This window comes from Garra rufa, chromosome 14, assembly GCF_049309525.1.
Source record: "Garra rufa chromosome 14, GarRuf1.0, whole genome shotgun sequence".
In the NCBI taxonomy this organism is placed as follows: domain Eukaryota; kingdom Metazoa; phylum Chordata; class Actinopteri; order Cypriniformes; family Cyprinidae; genus Garra; species Garra rufa.
This window is the reverse complement of record NC_133374.1, coordinates 42,015,222-42,028,553: the sequence shown is the minus strand read 5'-3', so window position 1 is coordinate 42,028,553 and position 13,332 is coordinate 42,015,222. Positions and strand designations below refer to the sequence as shown.

Sequence of the window (13,332 nt, the reverse complement as noted above, 5' to 3'; positions counted from 1 at the left end):
TTTGTAGTTGAAGCACAACAACCACAACATTTACCATGGTTTTACCTCAGTAACCATAGTTTTACTGTGGTATTTGTTCTTAAAGCACAATAAACACAACACTTACCGTAGTTTTACCTCAATAACCATAGTTTTACTGTGGTATTTGTAGTTGAAGCACAACAACCACAACGTTTACCATGGTTTTACCACTGTGCATAGTTTTACCATTAACTGTGATTTTACGGTATACTATTTATAAAGCACAGTAATTACAATGCTTGCCACCTTTTATACTTTTTTTATTATTATTTAATTATATAAATGAATTTTATAATTATTGTGAATTATTGTAAATATTGTAATTTAATATTTTTCTGTCTTGCAGTTACATCAGATCATTTACTCCAGCAGCTCTTTAAAGAAAACAACTCTTGTAAATGCCATCACTTGTTCCTATTTTTCTGAAATGTAATCAATAATTAATTTACACATAGTTTTGCTCTCTCTCTTTCTGTGGTCCATTATGACATTTTCATAATCTCATAATTTTGACCAATTCTGTCAGAAAGCTGCTAGAATTAACAGGGAACTTCAACTCAAAGCTCCCAGTGCTGATCTTGAAGAAGTTATCAAGGAGTCTGAACAAATCATTCAATGATTCAATCTTTCTCAGTAACGTTGAAGACATTTAGCTATAACTGATTTGATGTAATGCACACATCCTTATTTAATCTGTTGATAATAACTTTCCTTACAGTCGTTCCTCTTAAATATTTTGGTTCCAGATTATTTTTAGCACATTGTCTCAACATGTATATATTTCTCTTTGTTTCAGCTGAAAGGGAAGACCAAAGGACGCCAGTCATGGGATCTGAATTGGGCCATATTGTGCATTTATGGAAAAGACCAAAGGCAAACATTTCAAAAAGGTATGTCAATGTCAGTCTGAGCATCTTGACTGAACTGTAGTGCAGTTACATTTTGCACAGCTTGCTCGACAGCCCTATTAGAAAGAACAACCAACAAAGAGTCATGTTGAACTCATTCATAATATTAACAGCATATCAGCAAATTTATATCATCTTGTACAAGCCTAGTTATGTAAAACTCTACAACTTTCACTTGTACTTTTGTCACTGGCCATTGCCTGCACTCTCATGCTAATTTTGCCATTGAAAGTAGTCAGAGTGTTTGTTTCATAAAGTTTATATTAGGTCCATTTTGTTCTTTCTTTATGAATTTTTACAAATTGCCACTGTCTAGCAGTACATGATATCTTAAACTTAAAGCTGGTCACACCATGAACAAGAACTATGATAATAACTATTTCAGCATCTACACCAACAGACGATAACATTCTGTTTACAGTTATACATGCTGCACTTACAGTATGCTGTTGTCTGCCATCTGTTTTTGAAAAATTGTTCATCGTGATTAATTCTTTCTTCCTGTCTTGCAGGATTTCTCACAGACTACTAAGTCCTTCTTCATCAGCTCTCCAGAAATATCAGCCCTTCCAACAGCTTCCACATCGCTTTCTCTCATGTGGCACATCTGCTCTCAGTACTTAACTGCCGTCTTCCAGTTTTTATGTGTCTACTTATTATTATTATTATTATTATTATATATTTTTTTTTATTTCTCCTCTACAGTCAACACTCACTCCCATCTCTACTGTTGGCACTCCTGTCAATATATAGTGATTTATAACTACCACTAACAACTTACTATAAAAATTATGATTATTAATCATTCATTTGTCTTGCGTTTAGTCACAATAGAAGCAAACAATGATGAAAGGAAACATATATATATATATCATATGAGGTAATAATTGTAAAATATTGAAGTATTGTTCTTAATAATTTTTGCCTAATTTTTTGTTAAAGGGAAGAAAATATATTTTCAGCTGGAGCCTTGAATATTATTTGGCATCTTGTAACATGTTCTGTAAACAAATTCTCTTTTATTTTTGAGTGTTGTACAATTTTATAATCAGCAGGTTTTTGTTTTTAATTTTTTTCATAATGACTGTTTATCTGGGAAAGGTTTGACATATCAATAAACATTGGGAAATAACTACAAAATGTGTGATTTCATGATTTATTATTATTATTCCTATAGTTAAACTGGCAGATCTAAGAAGGACAATTTCCAGGAAACAGAAATGATTAACTGTTTATTTAACCACTATAAATACGCTGTAAATGTTACAAAAACCAAATTGAATAGTAGAAAAATACTTCATGTTTAACTAATTATTATATATTTATTTTACATTTTGATTTATATGAACATTCAACTGATTATCTGTCCATTCCCCACAAGAACCCAAGATCCTGTCATAAATGACCATATATGGACAAGTAAGTTTGATGCCTCTGCTCAGCTGGGATGCCCTTGGCTTTGAAAGTTCCCGTGGCACTCGTAGAACTCGCTGTAATTGGACTATCTTTTAAACTAAATAAAAAATAAAAAAACGCTTGATGTTGCAAAGTCCGTTTTGCAATTATTATTACGTCTGTAATACCCTCAGTTAACAATACAGTGTTGCTATGTTGTGAGTAATCGCCACTTTACAGAGATTCTAACCCTAACCCTAAGCATATCTTCTTTAAACTACAAATAACAGCGCCATCTTTTTCGCGTTCCATCGATAGAATGGCAGAGGCTTCTGGGTAATGTAGTTTAGAATGTTAAATTATGAAATCGGACAAAATACAATCTTTTTTTAACAAAGCTTATCTAAACATGTTCATTGTGCAAACATCTATGGCATATTCAAGAGGCAGGCTGAAATTTGCTATTTTACCTAGACCACTTTTTAAAACACCTTTATACCACCTTTCTATATACATTTTAAAACATTATGCAGTTAACATAGCAAAAGTACTTGTCCTGCCAGTTTTCTCTTTGTCATCATAATAAGACACTGATTTAAAGCCATTTGAAATGTTATTTTATTTTGCTCTTCCAGGGCACTACTGGGCCCCTGGAGATGGAAGGGCAGTTAAAATGTGCACAAATCTCTTCTCCTCATTGACAACACACTGTGCTGAGTCACATTTTTGAGATTGTCTTTTCAGCAACTTGTCAATATGTAAGTTGCAAGTCATGGTTATTTTAGTATAAGAATTAGACAGTTCCCATTTGAAAGGGGCTCCACTGATTTCATTAGATCAGGAGCAAGAATTCAGTGATGATGCTAAATGAAGACACAAATGTAAAAAACAAAACAATACATATTGTGATCCTTCATTGTACTATCACACACTTTCAATGTGTCTTTCAGTAAGACAAGGTACAGACAGTGTGTATTTATGGTGCAAAAGCCATATGGATTTGAATACACCTTCTGGTGGCACTTGGACACTGTTAGTCCACTCAAAGGAAGATGCATCTTGGTGGAAAGGCCGTACAGGGCAATGCTGCTCAAGGACCGAGGGAGCCCCAGCCATCTCCTGAGGAACTGGCTTATCGACATTTCTAGGGCCTCGACTGTTGATGTTGGTACCTCGTAGACTAACAGGGGCCAGAGTATTCTTGGCAGGACTCCATGCTGGTAGATCCAGGCTTTGAATTTTCCGGGAAGGCCAGATCTGTCAATCGCTGTGAGCCAGGTGGTCAGGTCGCACTTAGTTTGTTTTATGGCAGCAGCTGAGTCCTTCAGGGAGCTATCAAAGATCTTAGGTTCTTGACTGGTTTTCATTCACAGATGGAATCATGGTCTCTCCCAGGGCAAAGCGGAAACGGTCGGACACTTTACCCTTCTTTAGGACCAGAGACCTGGGCTTGGCAGGCTTGAAGCTCATCCTTGCCCAGGAGATACAATTCATGCAATGCAAACAATCATAATGTAAAACACCTAATTTATTCTTTCTCTGGTGTGAAACATCAGTAACGTGCATGCACATCTTGCTTATAATACAGGATTAGATTCACATCTATGTATTGAGTATTGATCTTTCCCTGGTCCATCACCCTCAGTTGTGCATGAAGTGTCTGTAGCAATATGGTCCATGCAGTCTCTTCTAATTCATCTTTCAGCCTTGCCTTCAGGTAACTGAATGTCTTTAATATGACCAAATGTTCATGCCTTAATTAAAACACTCATGATGGTTAGGTGTATTGTTTACAAAATTAAATGGTGTTTTCACCAAACACCATCCCTAATGCAGAATACTCACCATACTTTTTTATTCCAACATCATGTGCAATACTTTACTGGAGAATACATCATAAAGACAACTAAAGTGGATTATAAAGACAAATGATATTCAAGAGAAATAAAAATGGGTTATGTCATGGGTCAAATTTCTTGAGCATTATAGAATCACATTAAGTTTCCTGCTCATCATCTGAGCTCTCCTGGTTTTCTTCTTCTTACTTGTTTATCCATAAACTTCTTCCATGTCATAAACAATTTGCAGTTGTTATCCAGCACACTACAGTACAAGTGATGAACAAAAGAAATGACCAGTTCAAATCACTTTATTGTCACAATACCATAATCACATGTGTACAAGTGAAATTATTTGTGCAAACTGCAGCAGTACAGTATGGATGAAAAATATTACATACACAGTATATGTATATGTATATATATATATATATATATATATAAATAAAGGATTCAGTACATGCAGAGAACAATATATGGTGAAAAAGTATGCTATAGTGAGCACAAAATGAAAACAATGATACAAATAATGATAAGAATGGTATGAATTAGTGCAAACAGAATGTCAGGGTGCAGAATAACAGTGAGTCAGAGTCCAGACAGTGTAACTGTTAGAGTGCAGTACATGATGTGGTGTGTGGTGTTACTGGTACGAGTTCAGTTCAGTCTGTGGAAAGAATTTGTCTTGCAGTCTGCTGGTGTAGGTTCTGCAATAACTTCTGCCTGATGGTAACAATGAGAGAGATCCATGCAGTTGGCTGGAGTCTCTGAAGGTCCTCTGTGCTTTCCTCACACACCACCTGATCTAGATGTCCTGGATGGACAAAACATGTATAGAATGTTGTAAATCATTAAACAATATACAGAATTAGAATTTATAGTTTTTGCATTGGACTTACCATTGATTCTTGTTGGAGGTATGGGCCAAAAGAATCCCTCCACAACTCTTGTTGTTCAGTTGTAAAGTTTACTTTTTTGCGCCGCAACATCTGAGCGGTCACAGTAGAGCTGTCCACCAATGCAGTCTTCACAGCAGATACCTGATGGCCGTTGAATTAATCTCTTCATCAACTGGCTTCATCCTCCTTCAAACAAACAGACAAATAAATAAGTCAACAGAGAAATAGTGTTGGTGATTACAGGTGCTGGTGTCAGTACTCACCATATTCTGTCATTTCCCGCCCAAATTCCAGATATGATGCCACAGTTGATTTGCTAATTAATTCTAGGAGCTCGAAAAAAAGATGTGTTTGTGAAAAACAATAATGTTATCTTTTGAGAGATCAACATCAAATGCATAACTACATTGCTTGATTACATACATACCAGTGGAAATCTGCCTTTTCTATTTGGGCACAAGAAGACCATGTTCTTTCCTCATTCATCAGGACTGGTTTGACTGGCTTGCTGTGACTGATTTTCTATGCGTTTTTGGTCTCCAGCTGTAAAACAAGAAAATATTTATTGACCCCATGTTTAATTATTGTTGTTTAAACACAAAATAAGCAGTTATAATTATATACTTCAAGCTCAAGTTCCCTGCAGACTCCTGAGTTCATCTGTACACATAAGATTCAGAGTCTGAGAAAACACCATCATGCAAACTCTCAGTTTCTACCTTAAAACAGAGCACAAAATAATGTGTAAGTGAGGAAGTAAAGGAATAAGAGGAAGAAACATTTTGAAGAATTTTGTCTGCAAATTTAACAGAGTGAGAGGAAAGCAGCATTAGAATTTTTTTCTTTAATAGCAAGCTAATATGAATTCTTTAAATATGATTACCTGCTGACGATTTAGTTGAAGGCAGTTTAAAGGCCTCTTCACACCAAGGATGAGTCCACACCGCAGCTATTTGACACAGAGAAACAATATGGTTGGAATCTCTTCCAGAACAAATTTTTCCAGATGAAGAAAAATAAAAACATTGACAGCCAATCAAAATCCACCATACTGTGAATAGTCTGAGCATGTATATGAAGACAACATAACTGCAGCACATGCTTATAATAAGCAGAATGTTATTTTATTTCAGTATGAAAAATAAAAGGTTAAAATACTTATCATTGTAGTTCTTGCTCTAGATGTGAACAGCTTCAAGTGATCTGATTTGGCCAAATTAACTGAAGATCTGATTTGTCACGTGACAAGTCAGTCATGGGAGTGAGTGTTGACTGTAGAGGAGAAATTAAAAAATAAGTATACATGCAAAAACTGGAAGACGGCAATAAAAGTACTGTGAGCAGATGATAGAGAAAGAGTGGAAGCTTTTGGAAGGGCTGATATTGTGGAGAGCTGATGAAGAATGACTGCAAGACAGAAAGAAAGATGTGATCACATGATGAACAACAAACACATTGAAAACAATGGCAGACAACAGCATACTGTAAGTGCAGTATGTATAACATTAAACAGAATGTAATCGTCTGTTGGTGTAGATGCTAGATGCTACAGTTCAGTCAAGATGCTCAGACTGACATTGACATACCTTTTTGAAATGTTTGCCTTTGGTCTTTTCCATAAATGCACAATATGGCCCAATTCAGATCCCATGACTGGCGTCCTTTGGTCTTCCCTTTCAGCTGAAACAAAGAGAAATATATACATGTTGAGACAATGTGCTAAAAATAATCTGGAACCAAAATATTTAAGAGGAACGACTGTAAGGAAAGTTATTATCAACAGATTAAATAAGGATGTGTGCATTACATCAAATCAGTTATAGCTAAATGTCTTCAACGTTACTGAGAAAGATTGAATCATTGAATGATTTGTTCAGACTCCTTGATAACTTCTTCAAGATCAGCACTGGGAGCTTTGAGTTGAAGTTCCCTGTTAATTCTAGCAGCTTTCTGACAGAATTGGTCAAAATTATGAGATTATGAAAATGTCATAATGGACCACAGAAAGAGAGAGAGCAAAACTATGTGTAAATTAATTATTGATTACATTTCAGAAAAATAGGAACAAGTGATGGCATTTACAAGAGTTGTTTTCTTTAAAGAGCTGCTGGAGTAAATGATCTGATGTAACTGCAAGACAGAAAAATATTAAATTACAATATTTACAATAATTCACAATAATTATAAAATTCATTTATATAATTAAATAATAATAAAAAAAAGTATAAAAGGTGGCAAGCATTGTAATTACTGTGCTTTATAAATAGTATACCGTAAAATCACAGTTAATGGTAAAACTATGCTTACAGTGGTAAAACCATGGTAAACGTTGTGGTTGTTGTGCTTCAACTACAAATACCACAGTAAAACTATGGTTATTGAGGTAAAACTACGGTAAGTGTTGTGTTTATTGTGCTTTAAAAACAAATACCACAGTAAAACTATGGTTACTGAGGTAAAACCATGGTAAATGTTGTGGTTATTGTGCTTTAACTACAAATACCACAGTAAACTATGCTGACAGTTGTAAAACCATGGTAAATGTTGGCTTTAAAAACAAATACAACAGTAAAAATATGGTTACAGAGGTAAAACCATGGTAAATGTTGTGGTTGTTGTGCTTTTAAAACAAATACCACAGTAAAACTATGCTTACAGTGGTAAAAACATGGTAAATGTTGTGGTTGTTGTGCTTTTAAAACAAATACCACAGTAAAACTATGCTTACAGTGGTAAAAACATGGTAAATGTTGTGGTTGTTGTGCTTTAAGAACAAATACCACAGTAAAACTATGCTGACAGTTGTAAAACCATGGTAAATGTTGTGGTTGTTGTGCTTTTAAAACAAATACCACAGTAAAACTATGCTTACAGTGGTAAAACCATGGTAAATGTTGGCTTTAAAAACAAATACAACAGTAAAAATATGGTTACAGAGGTAAAACCATGGTAAATGTTGTGGTTGTTGTGCTTTAAGAACAAATACCACAGTAAAACTATGCTTACAGTGGTAAAAACATGGTAAATGTTGTGGTTGTTGTGCTTTTAAAACAAATACCACAGTAAAACTATGCTGACAGTTGTAAAACCATGGTAAATGTTGGCTTTAAAAACAAATACAACAGTAAAAATATGGTTACTGAGGTAAAACCATGGTAAATGTTGTGGTTGTTGTGCTTTATGAACAAATACCACAGTAAAACTATGCTTACAGTGGTAAAAACATGGTAAATGTTGTGGTTGTTGTGCTTTAAAAACAAATACCACAGTAAAACTATGCTTACAGTGGTAAAACCATGGTAAATGTTGGGCTTTAACAACAAATACCACAGTAAAACTATGCTTACAGTGGTAAAACCATGGTAAATGTTGGGCTTTAACAACAAATACCACAGTAAAACTATGGTTAATGAGGTAAAACCATGGTAAACGATGTGACTTGTGCATTGGCTACACAAAATATGGTCAAGCAACAGTTACTATGGTAAAACTATGGTAAATGTGCGGACTTTTACATGATCGCGCTTATCACGTGACACTGGTTTGGTTGATCTGTAAAGCTGTCATTAGCCACGTGAATATAATTAAAACGGTTTTATTTATTTATCTATTTCAAAACAGCAACAATTAGAAGTTAGCTTAGGCTAATATTAGCAGCTGTGCTAATGCAGCAGCCGACTGTTCTAATTTAAAAGCACACGCTTCCATTTTAACACATGACCCCACGTACAGAGACGCAGAAGCAGCGAAACAATTAAAATAATGATCTCATTACAAAAGAAAAGATAATTTGTTGCCTTTCTTACCTGTTTGAAGGTGTATATGCATCTAGTGAACGGTGCAAACCGAGCCTCGCAGGTGACGTCACTGCCGTAGAAGATGCTGCGTGCTATTTGTACGCATCTGCTCTCCACAGAAGTTAATGGGAAGGATTGGCGTATCATATGCACGCGAAATTGGACTTTGGCGTATGTATTACACGCAACTGGAAAGTGTAAAGTCGTGTTATTTATACGCAAATTGATGAGAACGGGTTGGTTTTTCTGAACCGCGGCTGGCTTTACCGCAGTAACAAACGGCAAACTAGAAGCTAAAGTTCGATGACAAACTTTAAATGTTGGCTTGGAGAAGCAAACCGGGCAGGCTTCGGGCAAAAGGGCCAGCCCAGAACACCATTGGATTAATATGTGTATTTTAGGTTAAAACGGCTTGCCATACTGGAATAAGTGATGCCTGCTTCAAAGCCGCGTTGCGTTGCCGTGCGGTTGAGCCGAAAAGCAGAAATAAGCAAGCATTTAAACTTTTTATTATATGACTGAACTATTATTGTGTTGAATCGCCGGAGTGTTTGTATTAAAATACCTTTAAAAGACGTGCAAATGATGTCTTTGTTAACAGACACATAAATGCAGCCGTGCATCTCATGTTAGTTAAGCCTATGAAAAACGTCATTTGCACCCAATGCAGGTCTTTAAAATATTCTTCTATATTTATTGTGTTGAATCGCTGGAGTGTTTTTATTTAAATGCCTTTAAAAGACGTGCAGTCATGTATAATTCTCAGTCGGACATCTCGGAGCTCATGTCTAACACACGGCTGAACGCAGCACTCTCTGTATGAAAGCAAAATGCTCACAAACAACTGCATTTAGCTGTTGATATTTTCTAATGGGTGGACTGAATTAAATCGCTGCAATATTGTAATTTTAAAGGCGGTCAAATTTGTGCAAATTTTGTCGTTCGTATCCATGTAAACTCGTTGAAAGCAATCTGTACGCGGTGAAGGAAATGCTTAGGGGTTTCAATAAATTCGCTCAAACAGCTGAATTCAGGTCTTGATGTGTTTCTAATGGGTATTTAGTATTAAATGGCTGGAATATTGTAATTTTAAAGGCGTTATTTATATGCATTTTCCACCGAAATCAAAGTGAAAGTAAGTCTCAGCTCGGTAACATGTTCGTTAGTGAAACCTATTGAACAGCACATTTGCAGCTAATGTAGTTCTTTAAAATATTCTTCTATATTTATTGTGTTGGATCGCTGGAGTGTTTTTAATTAAATGCTTTTAAAAGACGTGCAGTCATGTATAATTCTCAGTCAGGTTAGCTCCGATCCGTGAAAGCTCGTCTGTATAACACATTTGCTGAAGACAGTGCTTTAACTTTGAAATAAAACAGATCTCAAAAGGCTGATTTGTTGATGTGTTCTAATGGGTATTTACAAACAAATCGCTGAAATATATTTACTTTAAAGGCGTTCTAATTCGTGCAATTTATGTTGTTTGTGAGCACATGTCGAGAGAGAGAAGCCTAGTGCTGACGGCTTGTATAAGCGCTGAAGGGTGCGAGCTTTTCTCTTACAAGAACTACTCACAAACCACTGAATTTAGCTGTTGATATGTTCTAATGGGTATTTAGAGTTAAATCGCTGTAATATTTGAATTTTTAAGGCGGTATTTATTTGTATTTCCACCGATTTCAGAGTGACTGTAAGTAAGAGGTTTGAGTCCCGCCTCTTCAGTCGAGAGGTATTGCGCCTTTAGATGGCGCATTTTTTCTCAGCCCATTGAAATCCCATAGAAATTTTTCATGTAAAAAAAATTAATATTAAATCAACTGTAAGTCTGATCATTCCAAAAAGATATAGCAACACTTTGGTGACCAGGGCCCAGGGCTCCGCCGAGTTTGGGGCTTGTAGCCTTAAAGCTCTAGGAGGAGTAGCGTATAGAATTTTAGTCTCAGAAGAATTTTAATAATAACTAGAAGCTAAAGTTCGATGACAAACTTTAAATGTTGGCTTGGAGAGCCAAATTGGGCAGCCTTCGGGCAAAAGGGCCAGCCCAGAACACTTAGAGCTCTGTAATTGAATTGTTGCTAGTAAAAATGGCAGTACGACTAGAAATGCTTAGTATATTTTAGGCTAAAACAGCTTGCCATAGAGGATCGTGTGTGGATTTTAGGTTAAAACGGCTTGCCATACTAGAATATGTGATGAGCGCCTGCTTCAAAGCCGCGTCGCGTTGCAGTGCGGTTGAGCCGAAAAGCAGAAATAAGCAAGCATTTAACCTTTGTAATATATTACTATACTATTATTGTGTTAAATCGCTGCAGTTTTTGTATTTAAATACCTTTAAAAGACGTGCAAATGATGTCTTTGATGATGCAGACGAAGAACTGAGCAGTGCAAACAGCTCATTTGCACTCAATGCAGCTCTTTAAAATATTCTTCTATATTTATTGTGTGCAATCGCTGGAATGTTTTTATTTGATTACCTTTAAAAGACGTGCAAATGAATTCTTTGTTGACAGACTGATAATGCAGCCATACATCTCATGTTCGTTAGTAAAACGTTTGAAATAGCTCATTTACACCCAATGTAGCTCTTTTAAAATAGTCTTCTATATTTATAGTGTACAATCGCTGGAGTGTTTTTATTTAAATGCTTTTAAAAGACGTTCAGTCATGTATAATTCTCAGTCGGGTAAGTTAGTTCCGAGCCATGAAGCTCGTCTGTATAACACATTTGCTGAAGACAGTACTTCAACTTTGAAATAAAACAGATCACAAACTGATTTAGCTGTTGATGTGTTGTAATGGGTATTTAGAGTTAAATCGCTGTAATGTTTTAATTTTAAAGGCGTTCTAATTCGTGCAAATTAGGTCGTTTGTGAGCAGATATACAGAGAGAGTACGTGCTGAAGCTGTACACGATGAAGGAATGCTTAGAGTTTTGAATAAATTAGCTCAAATAGCTGAATTCAGGTCTTGATGTGTTCTAATGGGTATTTACAATTAAATCGCTGGAATATTTTAATTTTAAAGGCGTTATTTATTTGCATTTTCCATCGAAGTCAAAGTGGAAGTTGGTCAGAGCTCAGCGATCTCCTGTTGAGTAGAGAGGAATTACTCCTTTAGAGGGCGCTTTTTTTCTCAGCCCATTCAAATCTATGGAACATATTTCCATTCAGTGGAGAGTTCCATTCAGTGGAGAGGTATTGCTCCATTAGAGGGCGAAATTTTAGGAATTTTTAATGTAAAAAAATTAATAATAAATCAACTGTAAATCTGATCAGTCCAAATAGATATAGCAACACTTTCGGGACAAGGGCCCAGGTCTCTGCCAAGGGCCCAGGTCTCTGCCAAGTTTGGGGCTTGTAGCCTGTTGTAGAATTTTAATAATAATAATAATAATAATAAGTTTAAATAGCATAACAATATGTTGGCTTCTCCAAGCCAACATAACTAGAAGCTAAAGTTCGATGACAAACTTTAAATGTTGGCTTGGAGAGCCAAATTGGGCAGCCTTCGGGCAAAAGGGCCAGCCCAGAACACCTTAGTGGATTAATATGTGTATTTTAGGTTAAAATGGCTTGCCATACTGGAATAAGTGATGAGCACCTGCTTCAAAGCCGCGTCGCGTTGCCGTGCGGTTGAGCCGAAAAGCAGAAATAAGCAAGCATTTAAACTTTTTATTATATGACTAAACTATTATTGTGTTGAATCGCTGGAGTGTTTGTATTAAAATACCTTTAAAAGACGTGCAAATTATGTCCTTGTTAACAGACACATAAATGCAGCCGTGCATCTCATGTTAGTTAGTTAAGCCTATGAAAAACGTAATTTGCACCCAATGCAGGTCTTTAAAAATATTCTTCTATATTTATTGTGTTGAATCGCTGGAGTGTTTTTATTTAAATGCCTTTAAAAGACGTGCAGTCATGTATAATTCTCAGTCGGACATCTCGGAGCTCATGTCTAACACACTGCTGAATGCAGCGCTCTCTGTATGAAAACAAAATGCTCACAAACAACTGCATTTAGCTGTTGATATTTTTTAATGGGTGGACTGAATTAAATCGCTGCAATATTGTAATTTTAAAGGCGTTCTAATTCGTGCAAATTATGTTGTTCGTCTCCATTTATACTCGTTGAAAGCAATCTGTGCGCGGTGAAGGAAATGCTTAGGGTTTTCAATAAATTTGCTCAAACAGCTGAATTCAGGTCTTGATGTGTTCTAATGGGTATTTACAATTAAATGGCTGGAATATTGTAATTTTAAAGGCATTATTTATATACATTTTCCACCAAATTCAAAGTGAAAGTAAGTCACAGCTCGGTAACATGTTCGTTAGTGAAACTGAAAAGCTCATTTGCAGCTAATGTAGTTCTTTAAAATATTCTTGTATATTGATTGTGTTGGATTGCTGGAGTGTTTTTATTTAAATGCTTTTAAAAGACGTGCAGTCATGTATAATTCTCAGTCGGGTAAGTT

At 35.8% G+C, this 13,332-nt stretch overlaps 3 long non-coding RNA genes across 5 annotated transcripts; 1 reads left to right on the top strand and 2 right to left on the bottom strand.

Annotated features, from left to right (window-relative positions):
* Window positions 1-312: 312 nt before the first annotated feature.
* On the top strand, window positions 313-1,574 carry LOC141284280 (uncharacterized). The gene is made up of 3 exons (XR_012338398.1): window positions 313-415; window positions 818-911; window positions 1,442-1,574. It is a non-coding gene; the product is annotated as an uncharacterized lncRNA (long non-coding RNA).
* A 3,360-nt stretch (window positions 1,575-4,934) lies between these two features.
* On the bottom strand, window positions 4,935-5,381 carry LOC141284557 (uncharacterized). The gene is made up of 3 exons (XR_012338447.1): window positions 5,325-5,381; window positions 5,062-5,247; window positions 4,935-4,976 (listed from the first exon to the last, which is right to left on the bottom strand). It is a non-coding gene; the product is annotated as an uncharacterized lncRNA (long non-coding RNA).
* An 89-nt stretch (window positions 5,382-5,470) lies between these two features.
* LOC141285469 (uncharacterized) lies at window positions 5,471-7,885 on the bottom strand. Of its 3 annotated transcripts, XR_012338615.1 has the most exons (6): window positions 7,144-7,885; window positions 6,648-6,741; window positions 6,220-6,468; window positions 5,945-6,010; window positions 5,686-5,780; window positions 5,471-5,604 (listed from the first exon to the last, which is right to left on the bottom strand). It is a non-coding gene; the product is annotated as an uncharacterized lncRNA (long non-coding RNA). The 3 variants fall into 3 exon arrangements; XR_012338613.1 differs by having other exon boundaries at window positions 5,945-6,468; XR_012338614.1 differs by having other exon boundaries at window positions 5,945-6,333.
* Between the last annotated feature and the right edge of the window lie 5,447 nt (window positions 7,886-13,332).